Source organism: Mauremys reevesii, linkage group 3 (assembly GCF_016161935.1).
Source record: "Mauremys reevesii isolate NIE-2019 linkage group 3, ASM1616193v1, whole genome shotgun sequence".
NCBI lineage: Eukaryota > Metazoa > Chordata > Testudines > Geoemydidae > Mauremys > Mauremys reevesii.
Window position 1 is genome coordinate 88,181,109 of NC_052625.1, and position 20,635 is coordinate 88,201,743.

Below are 20,635 nucleotides of genomic sequence, written 5' to 3' on the forward strand. Positions count from 1 at the left end.
CAAAAAATAAATTTACCAAAAAAAGCCTTTGGGAGCACTGAAGCTGTTTTACAGATTTTAGTCAAATTCAGTGTATAATTTCTGTCAGAAAAAGAGTGCATTTTTTTTTCAATTGAAACAGTTCATTCTGACCATTTTGAAAACAAAATCTATTGACTTTTCATTTTGAAATATTTTATTTTCAAATTTTGCTATATTTTTATTAAAAAAACACAGAAAAAGGGTGAAAAACACCTGCGTATGAAACAAAAACAACACACAAAATTGACTGAAAAACACCCCAGAAACTAAATAAAAACATGCAAAACATTTTGTTTAGTTTTGTGTTTCTCAACCCAGCACAAAAAGGTTTAGGGGCTTCTTGTTTTCTCAAGAAAAACCTGAAAAAAATATTTTTGGTTCCAAATGAAATGATCCCCAACTCCACCTCCCAGTTTTGGCTCCTGGGCCAAAAAAATCAATTATTCTCTCAGTTCTCGTGAACAGTCCCAATGATTTCATTGGAACTACTCACAGGAGCAAGCACTGCTCCTGGTAGTAAGTATTGGCAGTTTTGGGACTTTTATAAAACAATAACATAATTGGATCACCTACAGGTGGTAAATACTGTAATATGAAGTCATTAGTCAAACTGAGAGGTGGTTATAAAATGCTTAATTTTTAGAAGTGTAAGAAACAGCTGTAGTGCCAGTTAAATCTGAGAGAAAACAAAAGCACATTGCAGTATCAAAAACCACTGAAAGTATTATCTATATAGAGATGTCACCGCTACCGTGCCCCAAGCACCATATGAAGCATCGATCCATTACCAATGAGCTCATGTGTACAGCACTCATAAAGTACTGCACTTGGAAGGAAAAATAACACGCACAACTACAAAATGGGGAATGACTGGCTAGATGGTGGTACTGCTGAAAAAAAGATCTTGGGGTTATCATGGATCACAAACTGAACATGAATCAGTTGTGAAAAAGGCTGGTGGTTGTCCTTGACTTGCTACCACCAACCCAGCAGTAACCGCTAGGACAGATTGCCCACACTCTGGTCCCTCAGAACTGCTCAAAACATTTGAGAGATTAGTTCAGTCAGGTAGTAAATATATTGTAAGGTCACACAGATCCTTCAGTTAAACAGCTTCTGACACATTTGGACAAATACATAAAATAGGGGGTTGGAACCCATGCTGGGGAAAATCACCATGGCTCCTTTGACTTCAGCGGCACTTGAACAATATTTGATCAAAACTCCTTTTGATTATTACACACACTTTCTACATTTTTCTCTTTCTGTCAATCCAGCACCTTTCACAGGCAATAAATTTACATAAAAAAATAAAGTAAGTCTTGGTACAGTAATTTAAGTGATATTTTTATATTTCCTATAGTCATGTACAAGCCTAGAAGAAAATGTGGTAATTAACAATCTGAACTTTATTGTGTGTTTCCATGTAATACACTATTTAGCTTTACATGTAGCACTAAGGACTTTCTAAATATATTCTGTTTATAGCAGTTCATTTTAGACCTGTGGTCATAACTGATGGGTTTGTTTTTTTTAATTTGACGGCTGAACTGAAAAAGTTGAAATAAAAAGTTTCAAGTCAAACATAATGTTTCATTTGAACTGAAATGAAAAGTTTCATTTTATTTTGGGCTTTTAAAAAATTGTATTTTTAAAAATGTACAAAAATGGAACAATGTCTTGAATCAAAATGCTTTCACTATAAAACAAAACCTTTTGATATTTTTGGATTTTTATCTCTTTCTTTTTTTAAACAATTTGTCAAATTTGACCTGAATTTGCAAATTGTTTCAATCAACCCAAATATACAGTTTTCAGCCCCCCCAAAAAAAGGTTTCATGTGAAAATTTCAGTTCGTTTATTGCTAGAATCTTCCATCCTTATTCACACTGAGTAGTACCTTACTCCCTGAATAGTCCCATTGTCTACTCATCCATTAAGGTACTACTAACATGAGTAAGGGAATCAGAATCTGGCCCTACATCCCATCAATCTAATCTGAACTGTAAAAGAGTAAAATGTATACCCGAAATAAAATATATATGAGTGTGCACCATAGTCAAGTTATCATTGCTGTTAGAAACTTAGCTCCTACATGTCTGAGCTCTTAAACACCTGCTGAGGTCTCAATCCTACAAACACTGAGGGATGTTAGTAACTTTACTGAGGTGAGTAGTGCTGTGGGAACTCCTTGAAGGTCTATGTTTACAGGATTAGGCCTTTAGTGTATTAGGTCCTTTATTCTATTCCATCTAGATTTAAGCTTTGCCTTCCAACCTGTTCAATGTTGATTTTTATTCTCCAAGCAAGTGAGGAGGAGAGAGAGAGAGACCCTTCATCTTCCTGACAGTAAAACAACTAACAGCCTTTCAGCTTCAATCACAAGAAGTAGTTTACAAACTACTAAAATCCCTAAAAGACCACAGAATACCTACAATAAAATATTAGCCATTTTCTATTGCGTCTAAAAGACTCCCATGAAAATGGTAGGCTGTGTTTTTTCTGTTGTGTAGATCCTTTTGTAAACTGAAATTTTCTAATTGATTTACACTATGATTATTTGAAATAAAATTCTGACCATCTACACTGTGTGTGATAGCATTAGCTATGCTGCTTGCACATACTGGCATTTTTACTACATGCCTGCCTCTCTTGCCCTGTTAAAATATGCTACTGTGGGAATTGACCTGCCTGCATTTGGAGGTATGGCAGCATTTTGGTGGGTGCTTTTATCATCAGCTGTATTCCTTCCTGATTCATCTTCTCCGTCTGAGATAACGCCATCAAGCTTTGTCATCTGTGCCGTGTCATAGAGAGACCTTGTCACTCGTAGGTTTCCCCCACTGTGATTCTGTCAGTTCTGGTCTTAGAAGCATCCCCCAGTGCAACAGATTTCATTCTCTCCATCTTTTAAGTCAGTTATCTTGTTGTCACTGATAGATCAGAGCCCCTTCAATCTGTTTAATTGGAAATGCCTAGTTAGGGGGTATTATGGCATTGATGTACAGGAGGGTTTAGGAGGGTTTAGTGCCTCAGTTTGATAGGTGGGATGTTTTATGAGAGTCTTGAGCCAACTGATGACTTGCATATCTCCTCCTCTTTTTCCCTCCACCTCATTTCAGGCTATGGAAAACAGGTCTGTTAGGGGTTGCTTCATTGTGATTGATTGTACTTGATAGACTGTGCTGTAAGAAAATAGGAAATTGGCCTAATGAAAGGAATTGAACTTTCACCAACGCACTCACTAAGTGAGTCATGAATCAGATACTACATGAGCCACAGGACTTCTTCCTGTTGTTTGTAAGAAATGCCCATTAATTCTCCCAGTGAGTTACAGATAAGTGACTTGCCAGAGGGTGGCAATGAAGGGGCTGAAGGGACACTTCTCTAGGTTTTCCACTTAATGGTTGGAGTTGAATCCCACTGATCAAAGAGAAGTAGTTGTAGCAAGATTTTCATTAGAGTTTCAAATTATGGCAAATAAGCCCTTTAAAACTCACAGAGTGAAAGAAATCCAGTTTCATAATTGGCTTGATGGAAAACGAAGAATGGCTTTGAGTCACTTACACTTTAGAACGGCAGGAAGAAAGGTGATAGTTAACAATTTATAATCACACAAACTGGCCAATCAGTTGCCCTCACTTACGATCTTGCAAGGTAGACATGTGAGGATGTCTACACACTATTAGTCCTTGATCAACTTGATTGTAGCTTTCATTGACAGATGTATCAGCTTGTCTCCAGGAATCAAAATGAGCCATTAAAGTTCTTGGGTTACTAGAATGGAGGCCTATAATGAGCTTTAAGGGATTTTCATAGGTTACTGGTTTAAAGCCAGCTTGATGAGGTGCTTTTATTTTTTTATGCTCAAAAAAATGTTTGTCTGATGCCTGGCTGTAAATCCTTGGTAGAACACAATGTCAGATGCACAACATGGTGTGTAGGAAGGAAGGCACATAAGAAAATAGTGAAGGATTGTACCAGGATATGCTAAATGCACAGCCAGCTAGTAACAGTGTCAGCACCATTTAGGTTTTGCTTCACAAACTTTGGTTTAAATAAACAAACTGAAAAGAGAGATTGTCAATGTAAGAACAAAATATCAGCAAGCCATGGACAAATAACCCTACAATTCGCTGATCCCTACTTAGGTGTGCTACCCCGTGCACTACTGACTTCCTGTGGAGTCAAAGGAGATCACCATAATTAAGGCTGAATGACAGTTAGGTGTTAAGCCTTATTTCTAACTCTCTTATCTTTCTCAGAAGACCTTTTAAAGCATGAAGTTTCTCAGCCTTTGTTTCAATTCAGGGCAGACTCTTTTTTAATGCTTGTACTTTATCAAAGAAAAACATTCGAAGCAATGCAATTTGGTTTGGTTTTTAATTGCTTGCTTTTCCATTTCAGAAAATTGTTCAAGCTTTTCTCAGTAAGCTGTGTTTAAATTATGTGTGGATAAAAAAAGTTCAAACCAGTCTTCTTCTTTCTTTGAAGGTCATAGGAAAAAACAGGCATTGACATTGGCTAACCCTAGATTCACAAACAGAAGAAACCTCCTGACTGGAACTGAAAGACATAGGTGAGAAGCAATGCTTCAGTTTTCCCATATAGGCTGGCATCAAGGATGCCTGCTTGCTCAGGCAGTCCAGATGTCAATCTCAGTACAAGAAAGCTCTCACTAAAACCAATTATTTAGCTAACTGGGAGTAAGTGATGAAAGTGAGAAGCTGCCATCACCGTAAAGGCTCTATTTTCATTAAAAGAAGTTAAGGCAAAGAGGAGAATCTTGCCAAAATCCATCATTGAACCAGGTGGCTTAGATTTTGTTTAATACTGTCCTACCTGAGCTACATCAGCCACTGCCAGTATCCTTTCTGACTGAGCCTTTGCAAGGAAATGTAGCTGTGTTTAAGTGTAGCTGCACTAGGGTTGCATACACAATATTTTTCCTTTCCTGGAAGAAGCTGATATTTATTTTCCTTTCCTGGATCAGAATGAAAAGTCAAAATTTATAAAACTTTTGTAAATTGGAAAAAAAAGTTTGGGTCAATTACAACATGAATTTTGAAATGTTTCTTTCGATTTTGAGCTTTTTAAAATATTTTTACGTAAATTACATGTTAAATAAGTCATTTTGAACCAAAGAGAAACTTTGTGTTTAGAAAATGTTGAAATGGCTTTTTAAAAAAAAAAATTTTCAAAGCAAGAAATTCATCAAAACTGACCCCTTTCCACAGAAAGTTTCTCTTATGATCAATTGGCATTTAGAGGGAAAATGTGCTATCCTGGCTCAGCTGTGTATGTGTGTGCATGTGTTTTAAAGAGCTTTGTAGAGCTGATCTTTAAGGGGTCTGAATTTACTGTGTTGATCTGCTATGGTTAGCCTGTTCATTCCTGCCTCTGTTGGCTAAATTCAGAAGGGGTAGGATGGGGTGGCCTTGGGTAAAGTGTTTGTATTTTGGGAATTACTATGCCTGCTCCTGGCATTGAATGTCTAACGTGTCATTTACAAATGTGGCCAGAAAAGCTGTTACCATCAGGACTATTGGACGGGTCCAGATAGATGAAAGAACAGGGTCTGAATGCCATCCTCATGTCTTGATGCCAAATCCATCCTCCTTTGTACATAGGATCAGTAAATGGAGTTTTTGACCTTTTTACTGGCAAGTTTGGAGACAGTAAACTGTAAATATCTGTCCACTCAAATCAGAGGAGAAGCTCCAGAGTGAGTGACCATAGTGCAATGGTGGTACGTCTGACTCCAAAGCAGAAAGTCTGTGCTCAAGTGACATCAGGGCCACTTTTGGTGTAAGCCTGGAAGGGTCGGAAGGGTGTGTGGTTAAATCAAAGATAATCCCATCCTATTTCATTGCTTCTTTTAGCTGATACAGACAGTGAGCTAACTCCTGCTCTCCTTTCTCTATAGAATAACCCTATCTTAGTCAACAGGACCATGTGCATAAGCAAAGTGAGAAGGATTTGGCCTCTTATGATCACTAACACTGTGGATGCAGTGACCTTCACAGTGATATTTACTAGGGCATTAGTTTGTGGGTTTATATGGTTATAATATGGGTTAGTCCTGTCCATGCAGGCAGAAATTTAAAATTGGGTTTGTGAGGAAGCTTAAACCCCATCACCTAGAACACAAGACAGAGAACCAATTATGCTTGGAGTGAGGCTAAGGGAGGCTCCCTGCCTGCCCTGGCCCTGTGCTGCTCCCGGAAGCAGCTGGCATATCCCTGCTGCCTGAGCACCAACTCCGCAGCTCCCATTTGCCGGGAACTTCAGCCTATGGGAGCTGCGGGGGTGGTGCCCCCACCATCCCAGGGGCTGCAGGGATGTGTGGGCTGCTTCCAGGAGCACCGCACAGAGCGGGCAGTGCATGGAGCCTCCTGGCTCTGCTTACCTCGGGCGGCTCTTGGGCAGTGGCACAGCAGGGCTAAGGCAGGCTCTGTCCCCACAGCTCCCATTGGCCACAGTTTCTGGCCAATAGGAGCTGTGGAGTCAGCGCTTGGAGCATGGGCAGCGCACGGAGACCCCTAACCCCCTTCCCCCTGTCGGGGCTTCAGGGACGTGCCAGCTGCTTCCGGGAGAGGCACAGGGCCAGGGCAGACAGGGAGCCTGCCTTAGCCTCACTCCACTGCCGACTGGGAGCCACCTGAGATAAGCGCTGTCTGCCCAAAGCCCACACCCATCACCCCCTCCCATACCCCAACCCCCTGTCATAGCCCAGAGCCCCTTCCTGCACCCAAACTCCCTCCCAGAGGCCACACCCCTCACCCCCTCCTACACTCTAATCCCTTGCACCCCCTCCTGCACCCCAACCCCTCTCCCAGCTGTGCGCTCCCTTCAGCCCCTAAACTCCCTCCCAGCGCTTGCACCCCACACCCACTCCTGTACCCCACACCCCCTGCTCCAGGCTCAGCCTGGAGCCCCCTCCCACACTCTGAACCCCTGGGCCCTGCCCTGGAGCCCGCAACCCCTCCCAGACTCCAACCCCCTGCCCCAGCCCAGTGAAAGTGAGTGAGGGTCAGGGAGAGTGAGCAACGAAGGGAGAGGGGGATGGAGTGAGTGGGGCAAGGCCTCAGAGAAGGGGCTGGGAAGGAGTGGGGTTGAGGTGGGACAAGGATGTTTGGGTTTGTGTGAGTGGACAGTTGGCAACCCTACAGGCAAGAAAGGGAACAGATTATCCTGCTGCTTTTACTTCCCCCAAGGCAGCTGTGGTTCTTAGAGGTGTTCACATTGCCTCCAGCTCACTCTCTCCAGGTCTGCTGCTGCAAGACCCAGTGCCCTTTACCAGTGCTGCCAGACTTCCTTCATCAGATGGACCTGGTGCTAGGCTTTTCTTCTCACATAGCTGACAGAAGGAGAAAAAAATGTGAAATTGTTTTATTCCTTCTGCATTATGGCGGGGAAGAAATGCACAAGGAGGTTTAAGTGGAAGAGTAACCAAATTCTTCACAAAAAAATGATTTTGAGTTATGGAATTCTGTGGGTTTTTTAAATGAGATCAGTAAAGCGGGGAATACAAGCTACTTTCGCTGTGAATTGGTTGGGCTGTAGGATACTTGTCGACTACTAATGTGCATATCTGGAATATAGTCTTTGTTGCAGGTTTGAATTTCAACCCTTGAGCTTACTTGCTAAACTCCTTGCTCTCTAACCTTGCAGTTTATCCACCACAGAATTAAGTTATTACAATAAAATAAGCTACTAAAATAAACAGGAAGCACCTTCAAGTGGGCATTAAGCATCCTGGGCCAATAAAGCCCTCCGCTTTCAGCCTTAGCATCTGGTGAGTTCAGGATAGGGTTATTATTGCATAAACAGGAAGCATACTGATTGCCCTGTGCTGAGAATCCAGATTGAAGATTGACCTACAGTATGGATTCAACAGCTGAAAGATATATCTTTGTGCTGGAAAAGCAAATCAATCTGCAAGACAAAGGGGGACTATATGCTGAATAGTGTACTGTAGTCTGAGTATTTGAAGACTCAGGAAGGGGAAATAACCGCTCCCCCCATAGACCCACACCTTGTCCTTGTATGAAAAGGGCATCGTTTTGATTACATGCCCTTGCAGAAAAGAAATTGTGAATTTCTGGGTTAATTATGCAGTTGTTATGTATGTTCAAGCCTCTATATTCATTAAAGTAATACTTAAAAAAAATAGCAGGAAGCATGCACAAGTCATCTAAATTGTACAATTACCAGTTTAAAAGCTACCAGTCAGAATGATAATATCCTACTGAAGATATAATCTGTTTTAGGGATCAAAAGAAATGTATGAGGAAAAAGAAAAGGGTTTGTGTTTTGTTTTTTTCTCCAACATATGGATTTCTTAGCTGAATTCAGAATAGCCATGTAATCTGGGGAGATGTATTGTGCTATTGGCATCATTCTGACAAACCACCAAAATAACCTTTAAAAATTGGATGGCATGTGCCTTTAAATGCCTTCCGAGACATTCCCTAAAAATAGTTTACAAAGCAACAGAGTCGAAGTGTTGGGGAATTGCCCTCAAATGCATTAGTGAATCTATTCCTGTGGCACTTAAGCCAGCCAAAGTAATAAATATAAAATGGTAATTTTTCTCTGTGAACCACGCTTGCAGCTCCCACATGATTTCATTCCCACCCAGGAGTAATATAACACTGCCTGCTCGCACAATCTCCTGGATTCATGGAATAAGGCAGCATGCGGCTGCTACTTTGTTAAATGTGCTCAGAAGAAGTCAGCAATTACAATTAATCCCTCCTTTGCCTGAGCACAGTCCATCAGTATTTCCATACCACACGTAGCACTGGGTTTTTAAATTGCAAGGAAATATAGACCGAGCAACGGATTAGAAGAATCTATTTTTCAGTTTTTTGTTTCATGTGCAATGTTGGCAAAATAGGATTATGCTATATTTTCTGTCCGAGATTGTTTGTGTGGCCTGATACCCTCAAGTCAATGAAGTAATAAGTAGTGTAAATACTAAAAATAGGCTTTCAGAAAAGTGCCGCCCCTTCATTTCTCATATCTCTATCACTCCCAGAATTAATTGGCCGTTCTTCAGTTGGCATAAATTGGCATAGCTACATCCACTTCAGCAGGACTGTAGAAATTTACCCAGTTGAGAATCTGGCCTGTTGTGTCAAATTCTGCAGTGCGTACTCTGTTTACTCTAGGTCAGAGTCTTCTCTGCTTAGATTTTGCCAGTGCTGCTCAGTGAGGTTATGGAGGTGTTCGGGGAGCTTTCAGCTATGCTGTGTGTGTTGAAGCCATGCCCCTCCTTGCTGAGCGATGACCGTTATTGGCAGTGCATGTTGTCCATTCCTCAGGGCCAGCTCCAGGCACCAGCACAGCAAGCTGGTGCTTGGGGTGGCCCATGGAAGGGGGCGGCATGTCCGGGAATTCAGCAGTGGGTCCCTCAGTCCCTCAGAGGGAAGGACCAGCTGCCGAATTGCCGCCGAAGGGGTGGCAAAAAAGCTGGAGATGGCCCCGCCATTCCTGGAGGGGACTGCCACTTCCTTGCTTTGGCTTCCTACTTCCCATGAAAGTAATTATTTAGACCCATCTAAGAAACAAAGTCTCAAATTGTTTTGATTCAGTACAGTATTAATGTGTGCACCTGAGCTGTTCAGGTGCCTCATCAGCGCTGGTCTCTCTGTCCAGACTATAGCCTATGATGGAATTGTGGTCTCCCCTTTAGGGAGCTAATGCTGTGCATCATAGGAGTCCCATAACTGTAGGCATCATGGGACAATCAGGGATCAAAGCCCATAGAGCAGAATGGAGGTGTGATGCCCCTGAACTTCAACTCCCGTGAGGCACTGAGGCAGCTGGGGTAGATGTAATTTGATGCTGAGCTGAGGCAGAATAAAACGTTTCGATGCAAGATGAAAACCAAGGTGGAAATATCAGAATTTCCAGTGGGCCAGAAATTCTGGAGTCTTGACCAGCTCTAATGTTGAATCAAATATTTTAGCCTTGTTTTCTGTATCAAACATGAGCCTTGTTTTTTGGAAACACTTTTTTTTTGCTCTGCCTACAAATTCACCTGACGAGGAGCTCTGATTTGCTCTGTTTCTCAGGTAATAATAAAAAGAATCCTGCATGAAAAATGGAATGGCCTGTCCTGTCCTGTGTAGACAAGTGTTGGTCCTTCCTTGCTGCATGCCAAGGAGACTTTATCTCTCCCCAGTGACAGCTGAGAGAATTAGGTCAACCCGAGTGGTGAGTAGTAATTAGTTGCCCCATTATTTTAAGCCACTATGATTCTATCTCTTCCTCCATACTGAGTCATGCCCACAGCATATGGGATTACTTCCGCTAGGGTCAGTTTGGTTTTATTTGAGTGGTGAATTAAGCAGATAATCTATGTATTGGAATTGGAGGTAATTAAACCAGCCATTATACCCAGCACCACTGGCTTAAAAGGAGGATTTCTGAAGAGTGGAGTGAGATGGCTGCTTAAGGGGGAGGCAGAACGATACATTGGCGCAGGTCCTTGCCTGCCTGGAAGGTGCCTCTGCCGAGTCCTCAGTTCTCTCCGTTCCTGCCAAGAAGCAGCTGTGCCATTCACTCCCCAGACAATTTCCTTCCCAGGAGAGGGCATACTAAACAAGGGTTATGGACTGCTGTGTGGTATTCTGTATGCAATGTTGGTGCAGCTGTGTTGTTTTGACAGAGAAGACTTCTTAAAGGATCCCATCACCTTGGGACACCCCACGAGCCACGTGGTTTACAGGTCCCTAGCTAAAGACTTCCTCTGCCTCCTTGAGCCAGTGTTCCAAGTTGCTTTCTGTTCCTGTCACATCTGGGTCAAGATTTTTTTTTCTAGCCTTAGCAGAATAGTTGAAGTGAACAAAGATGTTTATAAGCTTATCTATCTTTTTAAAGGTTTTGCCCTCAGCATCAAAAGCTGTTGCTTCCCTTTGCCCATCAAATATGTGCGCCTGAGGGGCGGTGAGGTGATAATAGGCCTCTCTAAGGAGCTCTGTGAGCATTTCACCTGCTTCCTCACTCTGAGCTGCCTCTTTTCCTCTCTGGCTGAGCAACTAAGGAATAGCCCGAAATTTCTCTCAACCTTCATCAGCATCCTTGATTATGACTTGCCATACTCCTCTAGAGTGCATTTTATTTACCATTTGGACATTTGTATGATTTTGGGGGAACACTAGGAATAATTTGACCACTGTGTAGGGTTTTAGTGTTTAATGACTGCAGTAAGAAAAGCTACTTTTTTTTTTTTGCAAGTTTCACTAGGAGTTGCTAGCTTTGTTTTTTCCAGAACTTCTCCCTCAGGGAAATTGTCCCACTACAGGTACTTTATTTTTAGTACTGCTAAATAGAAATGTACACATCTAGGAACAAAGAATGCAGGCTATACCTACAAGATGGGGTACTCTGTCCTGTGAAGCAGTGACTCTGAAAAAGTTTTCGGCGTTGTGCTGGATAATCTGCTGAACATGAATTCCCAGTGCAATGCTGTAGCCAAAAGGCTAATGCGATCCTTGGATGGGCAAATAGGAATCTCAAATAGGAGTAGAGATGTTGTTTTACTTCTGTATTTGACCTAGTGCAACTGCTACTGGAATACTGTGTCTAGTTCCGGTGTCCGCAATTCAAGAAGGATGTTGATAAATTGCAGAGGGTTCAGACCAGAGCCATGAGAATGATTAAAGGATTAGAAAATCTGCTTTATAGTGATGGACTCAAGGAATTCAATCTATTTAGCTGAATACAGGAAAGGTGACTTGATCACAGTCTATAAGTAACTATATTGGGGAACAAATATTTGGTAATGGGCTCTTCTATCTAGCAGAGTTGTAACGAGATCCTATGGCTGGAAGTTGAAACTAAACAAATTCAGACTGGAAACCATGTGTACACTTTTAATAGTGGGTAATTAACCATTGGATCAGTTTACAAAGGGTCATGGCAGATTCTCCATCACTGGCAATTTTCAGATCACAATTGGATGTTCTTTGAGACGACACATTCTTGTTCAAAAGAAATTATTTTGGGGGATTTCTATTGCTGGGTTATTCAGGAGGTCAGTTCAGGTTTTTGGGAAAAGCCAGGGTAATGTTCACTCAGTACATTCTTGACTAGTTTGAAAAACAGAATGGAAAGCTTTTCATGAGTTGTTTAAGATCCTAGACTAGTTACAGAAAATATCTAGATTAAACATCTAAAAGTAAGTAATTTTAAATGAGCCACTCTAAAACTGCCATTGTTGAAATGTTAACCTCTTTCCTGTTACCTTGAAACTTGGTTCTCTTTTTTAGAAACTTGTTTGAGTATTGAATGCCAGTAGAACTTAACATGGACATCAGACTGTTACACATATATATGACTCAACAAACAAATGGCATTAAAATCCTAGCTCCTTTAACTACTTTGAAGTTTAGAGGTCTGTGTTTCTCTTGCTACAGATGATTGGATCGAAATATATTGGCTGGGTCAGTGTTAGAGAAGTGCCTCTGGCAAACTGTTGAAGTGCAAAGAAATTGCCTTGGTTAATCTCACATTCGTGGTTCAGTTCAACACCTTTTTTCAAAAGGCATAAAAGTTAAAGGAATCAAGAACAAAACCAATGCAGCAGTGTCTTAATTTTTTAGAAGTTATTTTCTACTTGTGCAGTTTTCATTGGCCTAATGGCTCAGAAAATCTTTCCTAACTTTAATTTGATAAATTATTTCTGTAAGGACCTAATTCTGGCAACTCATACCTGGAATCCTATTGACACTGGGCTGACGTGGAAGAGAGGATCGAGGCACTACTCTGTTTGTTGCTAAGCCCTACTGTCATGTATTTCTTGAAAACAGTAGGTTGCAGGACTGCTACTAGCAGGCAAGGCTTCTGTACTAGATATGGACAGGAACAGAGCTTCTTTCTCAGAAAGATGCACCCCAGCTATGATCACTATACGATTCTTCAGTGATCTGCCAGGTATGAATGTTAGCTTAAATAAGGTATGATACTTACAGTGCTGTGCAGTGGCTGAACAGTAGAATAGTTGAATATTCCATTACACCCATCTCCTTTGGTGTGCTGTGGGGATTTTGGCTAGACTGGGATGTACTATCCTGTGTACCTTATGAGAGCCACAGCCAGGATCTCCTGTCCTGTGCATCTTACTAAGTCTATAGGACTTGCTTAGATGTGGGGCAGGGGGCTGCTGTTCCAGCACTTATACAGAAACAAAATGGCATCCTCCACACAGCATCACCTCAACCTCACCTGTATGGTCTGGGTATGCTGGAGGGGAGGGGCAGGGTCATGCTGGCAGGGTCCAGAGTATCTATACTTAAAATAGGACTGCATCCCAGTGTAGGGGGGAGAGAGCACCACTTTCCTATGAACCTTGTGCCGTTTACTAGCTTTTACCTTTGGAGACATGAAGTAAATGAGGAAAGTCTCCTATAGAACTCCCTGTCTACCATCACTAATGTTTTAATTGCACAGCTAAGTTAGCCAGGAATGGAGAGCATGCTGCTATGAGCATGGTGTTTTCCTGGTTAAAAATATAGTGCCGTATGCACAGTACTCAGTTTTCAAATACTCCTTACTCAGTTATATCAAAATACACTTTCACTGGCACATTCAAAGGCACTCCTGTCCAGAGAGGGCTATTTCTATGCCAAACTTCAACCTTATCAGCTTTCTCCATTGGTCTGTCTGCCATGTAGTAGCTGGATGCAAACATGGAGTCAACCATTTAGCAGAGTTCCCCATCCAACAACTGGACTTGATTTGTTTGCATCGTACCCATTACTATAGCTGGAACTTGTATTGGAACTTTGGTGCTCTCTAGAGAGTTGGTGCAGCCAGGTGATGAAAAAGAGAGCTAAGCCAGTAGGAACTGTGCTAACCAATTGCAGTACCACTGAGTCTTTTTCCTAGCCTCTTTGTATACAATGCTCTACCCCACTTCCTCTGGATACAGTTGCACTAGTTAGCCATGCAGCTGTGTGTGTCTCTGTATCCAGATATGAATTATGCAGGTCTAGCTGATCTGAAGTGTGCTTTTTTCAAAATTCCAGGATACCTTTAAAGCTAGAGGTTTCAAAGCAGTGTGCAGGAGCTACTCAGAAATCCTGTTTAATGGAAAATGGGACTGTATACACAATCCCTACAGCACACCACTGTGGAGATGTCTGCTGATAGGGAAAAGCCTAGAAATGGATCTATAGTAAATTCCAAAAGACAGAAATAAATCTTAAGGTTTTCAACTCCTTCTCCCATGCCTGCTGCTCTTGGTTTTCATCCCAAGTATTTAATGTGAGCCATAAAGTTGTCATGAGTTATAAATCTGTGAAATTAGCACTCTAGAACATTTAATCTAGAGAGAGCCAACAATATCTGTAATGGACAAAGCCATATTCTATAAGTGACTGCGTATACAGAATTATTTGTGTGACCAAGAGTAGCTTGTAGCATGGTTCACAAGACAATTTACTTTGTAAAGACCACACAATTTCACCTCAGTTCTTTTGAGAACAGAATCAATACTCTCATTGGAATTTAAATTAGAATGTAACCAGATGGAGGCCTGCAGGTATCTAAATTTATCAACTCCAGCCCAGTCAGATATACCCAGACGGCGTATTTTAAAGTTAGATATGACTGCCTTGGTCTCTGTGTCGATTCCAATAATGTTGTTTTAGTGACTATGTTGTCACTTCCTCTGTCATCACACAGTATAGAATCAGTCACTAGAGGGGAAAAGAAATTGCTGTGTTTTCTTGAACCTTACTGCCCTTTCCTTCTTTAGTCTAAACAAGGTATCTTGCAAAAATCATAGTACTCTGCTCGTAAAATTTCATAAGAGCCTTCTGTTTTGACTATGATGAGTGGGACTTTCAGTGCATGCATATGAAACAGACCATCTCCTGGTAAATCATGAGTGATGATTATGTACAAGAAGCAACACGGCTCATAAGAGGCCTTGGCCTTAGAAATTTGTCTTCAGTCTATTGAAGTTCCGGCCATAGATGCATTTCCAGTTTTGTACGACATTCTTATGTACATGTGATACAACTGTAGATCTCAGGCATTGTGGAAGGCAGCTGATATGTAAAAGCAGCTATAGCTTTCAGGATCCAAAAGGCAGAGAACCTTTCCCAGCTAATCAGATTTGTTCTTTCAAGCCACATCTTTTTATAATAACACACAACAGAGCATGTATTCATTAATCAATAAGCAGTGCTGTCAAGTCAGAACTGTGGCGATTCCCTGTGAATAGCTGACAATTTGCAGCATCTCTTGGGACATGCCACCTCTCAGCTGAGGAGAAAGAGTCTCTGCAGCTAGTAGAAAGACTTCGTTTAAAATACCTCTTTAATTCAATAACAATCTTAACATTCAAACACTGCTTCTAAAGTAGCCCAAGACTTTTCCTCCTGGCATGGAGGGAATCCATGCCCTGCACATTATTGTGAGGAATGAATGGTGTAAGGTTGCTAGGTGGAGGCAGGATGGGAGGCATTACCTTAACTCTCTAAGGCTGTGGCTACACTTGCATTTCAAAGCGCTGCCGCGGCAGCGCTTTGAAGCGCTAAGTGTAGTCAAAGCGCCAGCGCTGGGAGAAAACTCTCCCAGCGCTGTCCGTACTCCACCTCCCTGTGGGGAATAACGGACAGCGCTGGGAGCGCGGCTCCCCGCGCTGGGGCTTTGACTACACTGGCGCTTTGTAGCGCCGCAATTTGCAGCACTGCAGAGAGTGTGTTTTCACACCCTGCTGCAGCGCTGCAAATTTGTAAGTGTAGCCAAGCCCTAATTCCTGGGTTTCAGAGGCTTACAGTTGTGCTGCTTTTACTCTGCATTAGCTGACTGTTTTCAGAGATTTTTTTGGCCTTCCTTCACATTCTGGAAGGGTGTGCGGCAGCACCAGGCAATTTTAACTTTGCATAATGTTCTATGCCCTGAATGCATTGATAATACTGAACCTAATTCTCCAGTGCCTTGTGTCCTCCACACCTGTGCAAACTTGTAAGATGCTACCATTTTGATTTGGCAGCACTCCATGCACTCTTGACATAGTACTAAATGACAACACAAGGTGACAACAATCAGGCTTGATGTGTGCAGCACATGGATTGTGATACAGCATGGCCAGAGGGCAGCAGGAGAGTGTTAGCAGGGAGCCTTATTCCCTGCAAGGGTTGGAAGGTTTGCTATAGATTAACTAGAGCACCTGAAGCCAATTAGAGCACCTGAAGCCAATTAGAGTACCAGCAGTGAGTCACATGATATAAACCCCTGCTTCAGGTCAGACAGTGTGGGTTGTTGGAGCAGGAAGGTTTGGTCGGAGCAGAGAGTGGTTTGAAGGAGTTGAAGCAGAGAACAGTTTTGAAGAGAGACAAAAGGAAAGTTTGGAAGAGTGCTGTGGTGGGCTGAGAAGTCCAGAAACCCTAGGTAAGAGGCACCTGGCTTGTGTAGAAGGAAGGCAAGAAGCCCCTCCACAAGCTGAAGGGCAGGAGAGGGCAGTAACCCAGGGGAAGGAACCACCAGTACAAGTGGTTCACCACTAACCTCAGGGCCCCTGGGTTGGGACTTGGAGAAGAGGGCGGGCCCAGGTCCCTCCCTCTCCACTCCAGTCCTCAAGGACACTAGTAGGGTACTTAAAAATACCGGTTCAGAGGCAAGCAATGGCGCCCTGAACCTTCTCCAAAGAAGAGAAAGTGCGAGACCCAGCATAACAGTACTGGCATTTTGCCACAGGATGTACAAAAGTTTCCACATGGACAGTTTACAGAGGGCTTGCATGTAGTGGATCTATTTTGACTCTATTTTTAAAAAGGGAAGCAAGAGAGGGGAAAATGCGGAGGGAGTTCAGTGTTCTAAATCCTCAATCTTGTAATGCTTTGCCAGTCCATACTCAATAAGGTTCCTGCATTCCGTATGTGAGGATGAATCCTTACTTACACATGTAGCTATTCAATGGCAATTAGCCAGGATGGGCAAGAATGTTTGCCAGAGACTGGGAATGAACGACGGGAGGATGGATCACTTGATGATTACCTTTTCTGCTCATTCCCTCTGGGGCACCTGGCACTGGCTACTGTTGGAAGACAGAATACTGGGCTAGATGGACCTTTGGCTCTTACCCATTATGGTTGTTCTTATGTTCTTAGTCTCATCAAAGTCAATGGTACTTCTCTCACAAGAACTATTTTCCTTCAGGAAGGGTTGCAGGAACTGGATGTTAGTTATTTTTCTCTAGAACAATGACAACATTTTAAATTCCCTCTCTTAACTCAACCCTCTGTTATATTTGTTACTCTGATATGGGCTGTACAATTCTGAACAGAGAGGGAAATAAAAAACACTAATTTTAAAAATCTGCAGCGAAGGAGGAACAAAAATAATTGATAATGGTCTTGCCATAGATGATCACAGTTCAGCCCTGCCATTTGCCTTTTCCCCTTCTGTTTCCTGACTCTTACATAATAATAATAATACCTCACTTTCCTCCACCTTTGCCTAGTTCAGGACCATTTCTGTAAATTATAAACCTAATTCCAGTAACAGGTGAGATGTTCCCCATAATATCCCCACTTATCCTGGAGATGATTACTGCCAGACAGCAAGAGGTAAGGGGCAGGAATGTTGCACAGTTCATTGCCATGGCACTAGAACAATTTTCAAAGTAACTTGAATTCAAAATGCTCTTTTGAGTGAGAACCTATGTTAATATTCAATTGCTTGAGTTCCCTTCATCTGCCTTTCTTTGTCTTCCTTCTCGTTCCCTCAGTGAACCCTGGAAACAGTATGAAACTCCCTTTGGCAAAATACAAGAGCCTCTAAGGGTATGTCTCTGCCGCAGCTGGGAGTGTGCCTCCCAGCTTGGGTAGACTGGCATGCGCTAGCTCTGTTCCATCTAAAATGCTAAAAATCAGTGTGGAATTGCGGCACGGGCACCCAAGTACAAGCCCGCTCGTCCCCCTGGGTCTGAGCTCGGGTAGCTAGCCCATGCAGCTGCCTGTGCCCTGATGTCCGTACCGCATGAGTTCTTTTGTTTGTTTGTTTTTCATAATTTTTAAGTGTGCTGGCTCGAACAGAGCTAGCACATCTGTTTACCTGGGCTGGAAGGCACAGACCTACTCTAACAGTCTTTCAAAACCTAGGGTCTTGCTGTGGGAAAGGGATACTGCTACCTATTAACTGTGGGTGCAATTCACCTCTGTGCAGAGGGTCAGAGAGTGAATCTGTTAAAGTGAGAACCTATCCAAACTGCCATCCCATTCCCATCTCACTTGAGTGTCTCACTTGTCTTCCTGATGCCTGGAACCTTTTAACTCTCCTTTCCTCCCTGGCCCTCCAAAAGGCTTTGCCTAGTCCAGGGATCGGCAACCTTTGGCACGTGGCCCATCAGGGAAAGCCCCTAGCGGGCTGTGAGGGTTTGTTTACCTGCAGCATCCGCAGGTTCGGCCGATTGCAGCTCCCACTGGCCACGGTTTGCTGTTGCAGGCCAATGGGGGCTGCGGGTAGCGGCACGGGCCGAGGGACGTACTAGCTGCCACTTCCTGCAGCCCTCATTGGCCTGGAATGGCGAACCGTGGCCAGTGGGAGCTGCAATCGGCTGAACCTGTGGATGCTGCAGGTAAACAAACTGTCACGGCCCGTCAGCGGATTTCCTAGACTGGCCACATGTCAAAGGTTGCCAGTCCCTGGCCTAGTTTTATCCTTCACAAATCCCAAGGGATAACTCCAGCCTGTTTAAAGGTCATCTTAGTCCTTTTCCAAGGACCTGATCCAAAGTTCTTCGTAGTCAATGGAATCTTTCCATTGATTTCCATGTACTTTGTACCGGGCCTCTAGATCCCAATAGTCATACCTGTGATAGGCTTACCAAGACTTCGTCTTTCTTTGACATCCCCGTAGACTCTTCTGTTCCCGTCACCTTTAGAAGAGCTTTGTGGGATTCAGCATGTCGTGCATTGTAACTGATAGGAATGCAGATTGGGGACCTATCTGTCACACTCTGGGGCTTCTCCAGAAATGCCTCACTCAGGGCAGGTCTACACTAAGGGCGGGGGTCGAACTAGGGTACGCAAGTTCAGCTACGTGAATAGCGTAGCTGAATTCGAAGTACCCTAGTTCGAACTACTCACCTGTCCAGACGCCGTGGAATCGAAGTCCGTGGCTCCAAGGTCAACTCCGCCACCGCCGTTTGCAGTGGTGGAGTACCGGAGTCGACAGCGGCACTTCCGGAGTTCGAACTATCGCGTCCAGATTAGGACGCGATAGTTCGAACTCCGGGAAGTCGAACTCACCACGTCGACCCGGCTGGTAAGTGTAGACTAGCCCTCAGAGTGTATATTGCTACGTATATATATGCAACTTGTACTGGGGTGTGTGTGTGAGGTGTAAGCAGGAAGGGCTGGTGTATGTGTACACAAAATTTCAGAAAATGTCACATTTGTATCTTACTCTGAAATAGTCATCTTGGCTCTGCTTTTAATTAGCAACTGCAATGCAATTACTGAAATAATAAATCTCAAAGTATGTGTCATTTTCCAGTTAGCAGCAGTGACTTCCATAAAGACATATGAAAGGAATAACCTTGAAAACTGCTGCCTTATAGAGACAAGTGTATCAGAGGGATTTTTTCATAGTTCATATGGTATCTAAATTATTAACTTTCTTGATGAGGTTCACAGAAATTCATTTAATAAGCTACTATGATATTAACCTTTTGTGTTATACAAGAATTGCACCTAATGATGTTTAAATGAAACTATTTGTAATCTCTTTGGCTTTACTCTGATGTCGGTATTTTTGGTTTTAGAATGCAGAAATAGTGAAATTTAGTCCTGGTCAGTAAAGTGACTGTACAAAACAAAACCTTACTTTTTGTAACTGAACTTCTACCTCTGCACCATCTGCAGTGCCATCCAATTTTGTGCCTCATCACCCCCTCAAAAGCATACACAAGCATTTGTCTTTTTTAAATTAAACATGCAAACGTACATTTGACTTTGGATATGTTTCATATCCAGCTACTGAACATGCATAGGCAAATACCAATGCATGTATATGCTTGAGGCATTGTTTACTGTTTATTCACTAGGAAATTATATCGTTAGGAAACATTCTAACTCATAAGGTGTAAAAAGAGCCATATCCTGTTTCACATCATGTCCGCTGATTGTGGTTAACTCCCTTCCTCTCCCAGCCCTCAGTTAATCACAACCAGCTGACATGGTGTGAAACACAAGTCTTGGTTTATGCTTAGTGCTGTGGTATGTTAACATCATGTTAACACTTATTCTAACACATTGTAACTTCCTACTGTTGACAAACTCCGGGTGCATTTCTTTGAGTTCTCACTTCTGCTTAATCTTCTGTTCTCTGAGCTGAATTTTTTATTTGTCAATCACTTATGATAATGATGGTTCAGGAGGTGCAGAGTTGCGATATGGGGCTGCAATGTTACCGTGACTATGTCAAAGAAGAAGAGGTGGCACTCACCAACTATCAATGACAATTTTCTTCCAAGATTGTGCTCCCTGTGGTATTTGGTTGTGGAGGGACATTGCAGTCTTAGAGGAAGCTGCTACAGAGTGATCAGTCTTGATAACTGCTGCAAGGGAAGTAGGGAAGGGAGACTAAA